Here is a 10,700-nt window from a genome sequence, read left to right on the forward strand (position 1 = left end):
ACTCATTGAATTTATAATGATGATGAGGAGGAAGGGGAAGTGGGAGGAGAGAGAAGGCCACAATGAAAAAGAGGAAAATGATGAAGAAGACCATGCTTGATTTTTCAGTTTATTTTTATAGATTATTAAATGAATTAAAGGCTTTTTTAGAATATTTATATATTTGTGGACTGAAATAAAATTGTTTTTAATTACTTTACAATTAGAGATAAAATCAATGATCTCACTGTTTCAAGAAACAAAGTTGGGAGTCAAGGCACTTGTTGGGGAAGCTGTAGGTACAAATTGTAATTGAAATTTGGCTAAACATGAGTTGAAGAATGTACTAGGTTAGAATGTAGGGCATAGCAAGAGTCGGGACAAAAATTTGTCACATATGATTGATGAGATCATACAAAGAGCAATCAGAGCAGGCAGTATGGGTAGAGAATAAAAGGCAAAGATAAGAAACAACGATGGAGAAAATAGGTCAAGCCCAGAGACTAAGTGGACTGAGTTGCAGAGCATGTTCAGAACCTTGGATAGCTCCATATGGGGGCGGAGCCGATAAACGTGTGAATGGAGGCTCCTAACCTCAAAATCTCAGACTAATGCAGAATTTGTTTTCTTTTTGGAACTTTTTTGGCTGTCATACATATAGGAATTAGCTCATATAAATTCAGGAAATCAGTTGATTTTCTTGTCAGATTGAGGATGTTGTACTGTAGCCTGACTTGTCGACCCACGGGGATACTGATGGTTTTAATAGGTCTGATGGCTGAAATAAAGGACTTCATCATCTTGCATCTTGGGCAGGAGTTTAGCTTAAATATGGGGCCCTATAGGCATATCAGAAATGTGTTATCCTCTAGAGGGTTTCATCAACAGCAATTTCCATTAATTTAAATTTATAAACTTTTCCACCGTGTCAGAGATCATCACATAAGCATTAATCCAGAATTACAAGTAAATGTCAAATGGTTTTTTAGACCTGCAAAATTATATTTTAACATTCTCTGCATCAGCTATGCCTACTTATATCTATCAATGCCACTCTCATCTGAAATTCCACTGTATAATTTTATATGCTTACATTGAGAAAGTATATTTCCCACTAAATATACTTAAATCCTGTGTCATCTACTTTTTTGTACATGTTTTCATGACTGAGCAGTCTTATTTATTTTTGTATACTCAGTCCCTAATACTCTATCTTGCATACGATAGGACATTATTAAATGGTTGTTGAACAGATAAAGTACTAAATGGGTAACCATTCTGTATAAGCAGGAAGTTATAATTATACATTATAAAAATATGAATTAGAGATTAAATAAAACAGACCATACAACAAATTTAATTGGCATGTTGTTGATCCAATATACCATTCATCCAATTCCTATAGTCCTAAAAAAATCTTATAGGGATATCCTGCTGGTACTGAACATTTTACTAACCTTAAGTTAAATTTGCTGCTCCCTTAAAGCTATGTGGATATCTAAAGATCTATCATTAGTAATAAATCTTTACAAATATCCACTCTCTACTAGTCAATCTATTTTTCAAATATGCCAAGCTCATTCATACATACTTTAGGGTTTTTGCCATCTATCTATCTATGTATCTATCTATCTTTACTATTTATAACAATCTCGTTATAGATATTCTTGTGACTAGCTACTTCTCATCCATGTCTAAGTTCAAGTCACCAACTAGAAAAGTCTCCCTAAGTAAATAGTATGCCTATACCACCCCACTACCACATTGTTCTGATTCATATTCCTCGGGACATTCATCACTATATCAAACTGCCTTACGTAGAGTTTTTACTTGTTTACTAGTACAACTGCAATGTAAACTCTAGTTCACATGGAAAGAGGTACTTATCTGTCTTTTTCACTTTAATACCACCAATGCCTAAAACAGTGCCTAATAAAAACATTGGTAACTAAATAATTAAAATATCCTATACTGGCTTTACAGATGGAAAAGTGACTATATCAACTAGAAGAAATAAGGAAATGGGAAGCTAGGTGAATTACTAGAAAGCCTGAGTGAGAACTTGATTAATTGTGTGGATAACTGACACTTGGTTTTACTGATGACAGGATGTGAGTGCATGTTTAAAACAGCATTGAATTAATAAAATTGTTATTACAGACTAAACATACATCACAGACTCACTTCTCAAACTCACACTCACTTCTTTAAGCAGTGAATATGGACGGTTTCTCTATGACAGCCCAGCATCATGCATGTCTATTTACAACATGAGCATAAAATAAGAAGGGTGTATATAATAGGGTTCTTAGAAATACAATGATAGTTAAGTAAATATGGGTATTTTAAGAGTCGGTATTACTTTGATGGTCATGTTAACATTATCAAAACACCTCAGACCAAACTCTGAGAAGGTGTGAACTCTTATTTACTTTTCAAGGAAATTCAACAGGATTCCAAGAAAAAAAGAAAAAGCATCTTTGAAAGCTTCATTCAATTGAGACAAAAATTCTAATGTTTAAATGTTTGTAAATGTTTATTGGTGTATATAGATAATTGAAAGAGTATACAGATACAAATATGCCTAAAATAAATCTCCTGTTTGGCTAATGCAAATTAATGTTCAGAATAACAAAGCCTATAATTTTGTTATTTCATATAATATAAACTGTAAAACAACTTGTAAAAGTTATATTTCATAAAACATATTTTCTGTTGTGATTACCTTCCATAATTACAGTTACTATAACTCTCAATTTAGCTTTGTGAAGACTTTTATGCAGAAAGGTGGAAGCTATTACAGGACTATACCTGATGATACACATGATACACATGTATAACGATCACCTAGAAAAATGCCATTTATACCACCGACTCAGAAAATGGTAATGGCAGTGATGTTACCATCGAGGTACAGTCGACCCCTGAATAACATGCATTTGAGCTGTATAGGTCCACTCATATGTGTATTTTTTTCAATAAAGCTCACACTGAATATATCTGCCTCCCTCACCTCTCCTTCCACCTCCTCCATATCTTCCACCTCTGACAAGCCTGAGACAGCAAGACTAACTTCTCTCTTCTTCCTCCTCAACCTGCTCAACATGAAGACAATGAGGCTGAAGACCTTTATGATGATCCACTTGCATGTAATAACAGTAAATATATTTTCTCTTTCTTAACATTTTTTAATAACATTTTCTTTTCTTTAGCTCACTTTATTGTAAGAATACAGTATATAATACATATAATATATAAAATACATTTCTTTAAAAAAAATGCATCCTAGTTGTCATAACCCAAAGTGACAATTCTAAGAGGTGTACATGCGCACTTGATGGAAATTCCAACCTCTGAAATATATCCCAACACATACTGAAAGAATGTGATGAGAAAAATGTCTCCTTGCCTCTCCTACCAAATATATGACAATTAGTACAAGACAGGTCAATTTTTCCTAGAGTTAAGGTTTATGTAAGATGGAGGTCATAAAGGGTAGAATTTAAGCATGAATTTGAATGCTAAATTTACTGTCTAAGAGCTAGTAGACACTGGCAAGTTACTTGACCTTTTTTTTGTTGAGACAGAGTCTGGCTCTGTCGCCCAGGCTGGAGTGCAGTGGTGCGATCTCCACTCACTGCAAGCTCCGCCTCTCAGGTTCACGCCATTCTCCTGCCTCAGCCTCCCATGTAGCTGGGACTACAGGCGCCAGCCACCGCGCCTGGCTAATTTTTGTATTTTTAGTAGAGACGGGGTTTCACCGTGTTAGCCAGGATGGTCTCGATCTCCTGACCTTTTCGTGATCCGCCCGTCTCGGCCTCCCAAAGTGCTGGGATTACAGGCATGAGCCACCGCGCCCGGCCTACCTACTTGACCTCTTTAAGCCTCACTCTCCATATATATATATATATACACACACACACACACACACACATATACACACACACACATATGGATATATATATATATAAACAAGGATAATAGTAAAAATACCTATGCAATAGCTAATACATCATTATAATGAGAATTAAAGGTAACAATACATATAAGCCACTCAGTGCAGTAAATATTTACACATTAAATACTCTGTAGTTTAAAAATTTAACAAATGTTAAGTGTTTTACTAAGTATTTTGACCCTGAAATTTTCATCTCAGGGCTAATAATAGCATATTACACCTGAGCATCCAATTGGGCCAAATTGTCAAAGAGAAAGGAATTAAGCCCTTATGTTCTTTCCTACGAAAACTTTTGAGTTTTAGAAGCTTATTAGGATATAATCTTCAGTAGCTCTTGCTTCTCAGGGACTGAGGATCTTTAGAGGAAAGATGGCAAGTAGGAGACTTCACGATGGAAGGGAGAGGATAAAAGTGAGAGTGACAAACATGTCTAAAGTGACCTTGTGTCTTCTTCACTACTTCCACATTGTTTACAGACCAAAGTGAGAAGAAAATGAAGGTATTCTATATGAGTTTTCAAGAAAATCCAACAGTAAACAGGCACTTAATAATAATTGGGTACTTAAGCTATTCTAGTATCTTGGGAGATGATATATGTATAACAAAACCACAGTCCCCAAATAAGCTTATGATTTTGTTGGGTAGACATACAAAAAATTAGATCAACAAAGAGTTGAAAGTGACAAACGGGGAATTGCTACAAAGTGTGGGGGCAGGGAGGGGAATTCTGATGAAAGGGATCCCATTTTTTTGCTCTTCTGTTATAAACCCCAAGCTCAACCACATAGGGCTTATATCAAGAAGATACAGATCAACTGTGAGCTCCACAACATTCATCAGACTGGAAAATCTAGAGAATCACATCTTGGATGGGAGAAAAGAGGTGGTGTCATATTATTAGCATCTGTTTGGTTTTATTACTCTTCATTCCAGATTTATATAAGCCAGATTTGATCCTGTGTTGGTCCATTCTCATACCGCTATGAAGAAGTACCCAAGACTGGGTAACTTATAAAGAAGAGAGGTTTAATTGACTCATAGTTCCTCAAGGCTGGGAGGCCTCAGGAAACTTACAACCATGGTGGAAGGCAAAGGAGAAGCAGGAATCTTCTTCACGGGGTGGCAGAATAAAGTGATTGCAAGCAGGGGAAATGCCAGATGCTTATAACACCATCAGATTTTGTGAGAACTCGCTATCATGAGAACAGCATGGGGGGAACCACCCCCTGTGATTCAATTACCTCCACCTGGTCCTGCCCTTGACACATAGGGATAACAGGGATGACAATGTGAGGTGAGATTTGGGTGGGGGATACAGCCAAACCATATCAGATCCTCTGGATTACTGCCTCTGAAAAATGTAGGGATATATACAGATTTCTAAAAGAACACTGAAAGCATGAAACACTGAATACTTGAAATCCCAAACTCTAAAGACCTTACCTAATAGAAAGAAAATGATCTCACATATTTGTTGTGTTTCCCCCAGGAACAAACACTTCAAACGAGCTGGCAAAGAATCATGTGGAGGAGAACAAAGGCTCAATCAGGAGTTAACAAAAAAAGTCATCTGGAAACCTGAGTCCGCTGAGAACTTAAATGTACTGTCAAATCCTATCTGAAGTACAAAGATCAAATGTCAGGGTGAGACACAGTAGCATTTCTAAGTAGTTGAGGAATTTATAGACTCCAAAGGAAGTAGACTGCCCTTTGTTAATTATCTTTACTTACATCTTTTTGGTCTCAACATTATAACTGTCCTAATGAAGAAAAATATTGAGATTCCTCCTACCTAGACAACCTTCATCTTTGCCTCTTTCTTCAGAAGAGAATGAATTAAAAGTACTCTGGTGAAGGTAGAACGTCCAGCTTGCTAGGCTAAAAATCCACACATTACAAACTGCCTTCTTCCTGGTCCCCAAAACTTTCCATTTCCACTCCCAATCAAGGGAAATAATTCAATGGCATAGCTCCAGATTTGCATGGCAGGTCAAGCATTGTCACTAATGTCTAAATTCCCCAGACAGGTGTCAGGGCTGCAGTCACGGGTTGCCTTGTCATTGACATCAGCTCTCCTACTGCCTCAGCACAGACTTTACCAGCACCACTGGCCTGTCACTCACCTTCTGCAGATGGAATTCCTGGAACTGCAGAGAGAAAGGCCGACTCATGGTATAAACTCTCTGCCACTGGGGAACTCCCCTAGCAAATTCATTTTCTGGTTTGTTTTCAGAAACCTTTCTTCATAAGTGTACCTTCTTTTCATAGCATTCTACTTCCTATCTGTAGAAGCCCTAACCATCCCCAGAAAAGCTGAGTAGAAGAAACTAATTCAGAATGTTGGATAAGGGTATGACCTAAGAGTTTAATTATTTTTTCTGGGCATTCAATAACCTTCACTTACTTTGCTCCTCTACCCACCACCCTTCCACTTTTTTAACTTACTGCGCATTGATATGTCTTTGTTTTCCCCACCACCTCTAATTAATCATATGTTGAAGTCACTTTTTCCATACACACCCAGATTTTCCCTATTTATAGCTCTTTCTCAACCTATTATCTCTGCTGGGGATGGTGCTTCCCCATTTATATTCATCTGACTGCCTTCCTCCAGTAATATAAATTATTTTTCCTTTCCTCTTTACACTAGCTGAATTATTTCAGCATATATTCGTATCCCTTAAGAGATTTTTCACATAGTAGATGCATATTTGTGGTTATGAATTACACGCACACACAAAAACACACATATTGGATGAGTTTTAATTACACATTTTTAATTGCAGAAAGCGTGGATTTCTTTAAAGTAATTGCAGAGTTTGGACCCATCAAATTTCTACAAATCCCAATCTTTGTAGAGCCTCATCCAAGGGTCTACAGCTTCCATACTTGTAATGGATTGTGAATTTCAACCCTAAAACTGCCAGAATAACTTCCTTCAACACAGCTTTATGCAGCATTTTTTCTTTTGGCTTATCCTAAATATGTTCATCTTCCAATGTACGTGTTGAAAAGGAAGGAAATCTACATATTCAGATGTCTTAAAATGTGAGAAAAGTCCTGGCAAAGACAGTAAATATGCCTAACCTATGCTTTGGGGAGGAAGAAAAAAAAAGCAATTCATGTATACCATCATAATCTGTATAGCAGTCTTGCTTGAAGAGTTTTATACTTAATGTGTAGCATGAAAACATTTTTATTGCGTAACATATGTAACCACAGGATAAAAAAAATAGTACAGCACAGGCCAGGTGTGGTGTCTCATGTCTGTAATCCCAGCACTTTGGGGGGCTGAGGCAGGCAGATCACTTGAGGTAAGGAGTTTGAGGCCAGCCCGGCTAACATGGTGACACCATGTTTCTACTAAAAATACAAGTTAGATTGGCATTGTGACACGCGCCTGTAATCCCAGCTACTTGGGAGTCAGAAGCAGGAGAATGGCTTGAACCTAGGAGGCAGAGGTTGCAGTGAGCCAAGATCGCACCATTGCACTCCAGCCTGGGCAACAGAATGACTGAGATTCTGTCTCAAGAAAGAAACCAAACTAAACCAAAACAAAACAAAAAACAGCACAAGAGTTGAGCATCACCTTTAAAGATAATATTACCTATCCACAAGACACTCAACAGGGCAGAATAAATATTTGAAGACTTTAGAAGTCTACAAATATATTAGCAGCTTTATTACTGTACTGAACTTCATCCTCTGGAAAAACATATAAGAAGAAGCAACAAGGAGTAAACACACATCAATGATCTTACTTTGCTATTGATTATTACAAAGGATTTATAAAATAATTGCTATTTCAAGTTCCCAGGAACCCAATATACATTTTAGGATCCAGAAAGATTTACATTAGTTAGTTTATAAATAGTTCCTTATTTTAGGGGAATTATATTTTGAATGTATCCCCTAAACTTTTGGATAAATGGTTACTTATTTTAGAGGAGTTATATTTTGAATATATCCTCTACATTTTTGTGGTTGATGTCATAAAGAGCATCTATGTTTTTAGGAGCCCCCATTCTTGTTAAAGGTGTAAGAAAACACATGGTGAACCAAAATGGTATTGAAGTCCAGTTTCCACAGGGGAAAAATGACTTTGCAACTGTGAAAAGCTTCATAGACCTCCTACGGAATGCCTGTAGGTATACTGTGGTTGGAGTGTTTTATACAGCAGTCGTAAGCAGCAGATAAGAGTTGTGCATAGCAACATGGTGGAACTAAGAAGAGACATTAAGGTTCAAACACTCTGACCCTTTCATGGTCCCAATGAGGAAAGAAGACCCAGAAAGATGGTTAAGTGGCTTGACCAGGTCAGACAGCTACTTAGTGATTGAATCAAGACTAGAAACACAGGCTTGGGGACACTTCCATTTTTACAGAAAAATCTTTATATTCTATAAGATAATATTACAGATGAAATACTATGACTGTAAAGTTCTGTGGAATGTCAGTAACAAGTACTCCTTACAATGACTAGTAAGAAAAATCCGTATATTCTAGGAAGGTATGCAATCATGAATGAATTTCCACTAGAGCAATACCCCAAAGTAAAACCTAAATTGTAGCTAAATTTGAAAAATACTATCAGATACACTTTCTTCAAATTATTTTTGACAGTAGCATTCATTGCCTCTGGGTTCTTAGGATTTGACAGAAAACAGGTTTAGTTTTTTCTGTGCTAAAGTCATTCCTTTTCATGATCTCAAATTCTAGCAGTAAATGCCACCCTTTTGGATGAAACACTACATGAAGAGGAGGTACACAGACATATAATTCAGGAAAATACAGGTATAACACATAGAACAGGCACTGGGATTACAGGTTTTATTCTAAAAATAAAGCTGTAAACTGTCCACATGCTTTCTATAAATCATTATACCAAAGTGTACCTTTTTCAGAAGAGATTAACCAACCCTCAGCAGGCAAGTTTTTGTCTTGTTTGTTTGCTTTACTGAACTTTACCAAAGTAATAATGTCATAAACATTTGTCTCTGCAGAACTTCAAATATTCTGGTAGCAAAACATAAAAGTCACTCTGTCCTTGAAGACTATAAACCTCATGAAGAAAAAGGGCTATAGTCATATACCTCCTTTTTTTTTTTTTTTTTTTTTTTCTTTTGAGACAGAGTCTCACTCTATCTCCAAGCTGGAGAGTAGTGGCACAATCTCGGCTCACTGCAACTTCCACCTTCCGGGTTCAAGTGATTCTTCCGCCTCAGCCTCCTGAGTAGCTGGGACTACAAGTGCACATCACCACACCCCACTAAATTTTGTATTTTTAGTAGGGACGGGGTTTCACCATGTTGGCCAGCTATCATAACCTTACTCAGTAGCTCTCATAACTTTTCTCAACCCATATTTTTATATACGCTTAATTTACTCCACCTCAGTGACAATATTCCCCAGACGGTCTCAATCTCTTGACCTCATGATCCGCCCGCCTCAGCCTCCCAAAGTGCTTGGATTACAGGTGTGAGCCACCGCGCCTGGCCCATATATCTCTTTCGTATTTCTCATTCTATCTAATGTAGGCTTAGTAAAAACCTATTTTGGGGACAAAGCAGGGACTTCTAAACCAATAAACTTTTCATTTAATTCATAGCTTTTCCACTTAGTAGCTGTATGACCTTGAAGAGACTAGCCTCTATTATACACACTCACACACACACACACTTATACACACACATAAAATCAAATTAGCAAGCAAATAACTATAACATTGTAGGTGCTCAATAAATTTTAAATTAATTTATTCATTGTTGGCATTTCAAACATAACTGTTGGACTAAATTGGACTAAATTTATCTACCATTGAAAATATGGCCTATTCCTGGGTAGTGGAATCTAAGAGATCTTTTTTTGCTTATTGATTGACACGCTACATAGAATTTTGTGCAACAAATAAAAGGTAAAGCTAGGAGAGGGAGCTGAAGTCACTTGTAAAGATAACCTACAGTAAAATGTGACTACTAGCCCACCAAGGTAAGGCCCATAAAATTATGACTGGTTTTTTTTTGTTTTTATTTTTGTTTTGTTTTTTTTTTTGAGATGGAGTCTTGCTGTGTCCCCCAGGCTGGAATTCAGTGGCACAATCTCAGCTCACTGCAACTTCCGCCTCCCAGGTTCAAGTGATTCTCCTGACTCAGCCTCCTGAGTAGCTGGGATTACAGGCACACATCACCACTCCCCGCTAATTTTTTTTTTTTTTTTTTTTTTGTATTTTTAGTAGAGATGGGTTTTCGCCACGTTGGCCAGGCTGGTCTCAAACTCCTGACCTTGTGACCCACCCACCTTGGCCTCCCAAAGTGCTGGGATTACAGGTATGAGTCACTGCGCCTGGCCAATTATGACTGACTGTTAAAGCAAAGCATGTTTGGCAAGGCCGAAGCATGTGTTACAGAAACTTGGGACAGGATGACAGCCACTAAAAATCAGAAACACCAAATTTGGCCAATGACAGCTGCCAAGGATTTATGACAACTAGGAAATAACAAGAGAACACATAATCAGAAGATGCTTGACTTTGGCTAAGTGGATTATTCCAACAGGTATAATTAAAGGTTGCCATATGGACTGTACAGTAGATGGTTACAAATATGACAGTGATTTCAGAGGCATAGAAAGGAATCTACGGCAGAGCAAATACCTCTCTTACCCACAGCTTGAATATTGAAATTATATTACTGGGCTGTAGCTCTGCTGCAATGCTTTAAGAATACAAATGCACTCTTTATTATGAAAGAGTTTCTCATACCCT

At 37.2% G+C, this 10,700-nt stretch overlaps 1 protein-coding gene across 15 annotated transcripts in view; it reads right to left on the reverse strand.

Annotated features, from left to right (window-relative positions):
* Window positions 1-10,700, reverse strand: part of LOC105495829 (neurexin 3) — a 1,710,602-nt gene that overhangs the window by 990,393 nt on the left and 709,509 nt on the right. The window lies entirely within an intron of this gene.

This window comes from Macaca nemestrina, chromosome 7, assembly GCF_043159975.1.
Source record: "Macaca nemestrina isolate mMacNem1 chromosome 7, mMacNem.hap1, whole genome shotgun sequence".
NCBI classification, from domain to species: Eukaryota; Metazoa; Chordata; class Mammalia; order Primates; family Cercopithecidae; genus Macaca; species Macaca nemestrina.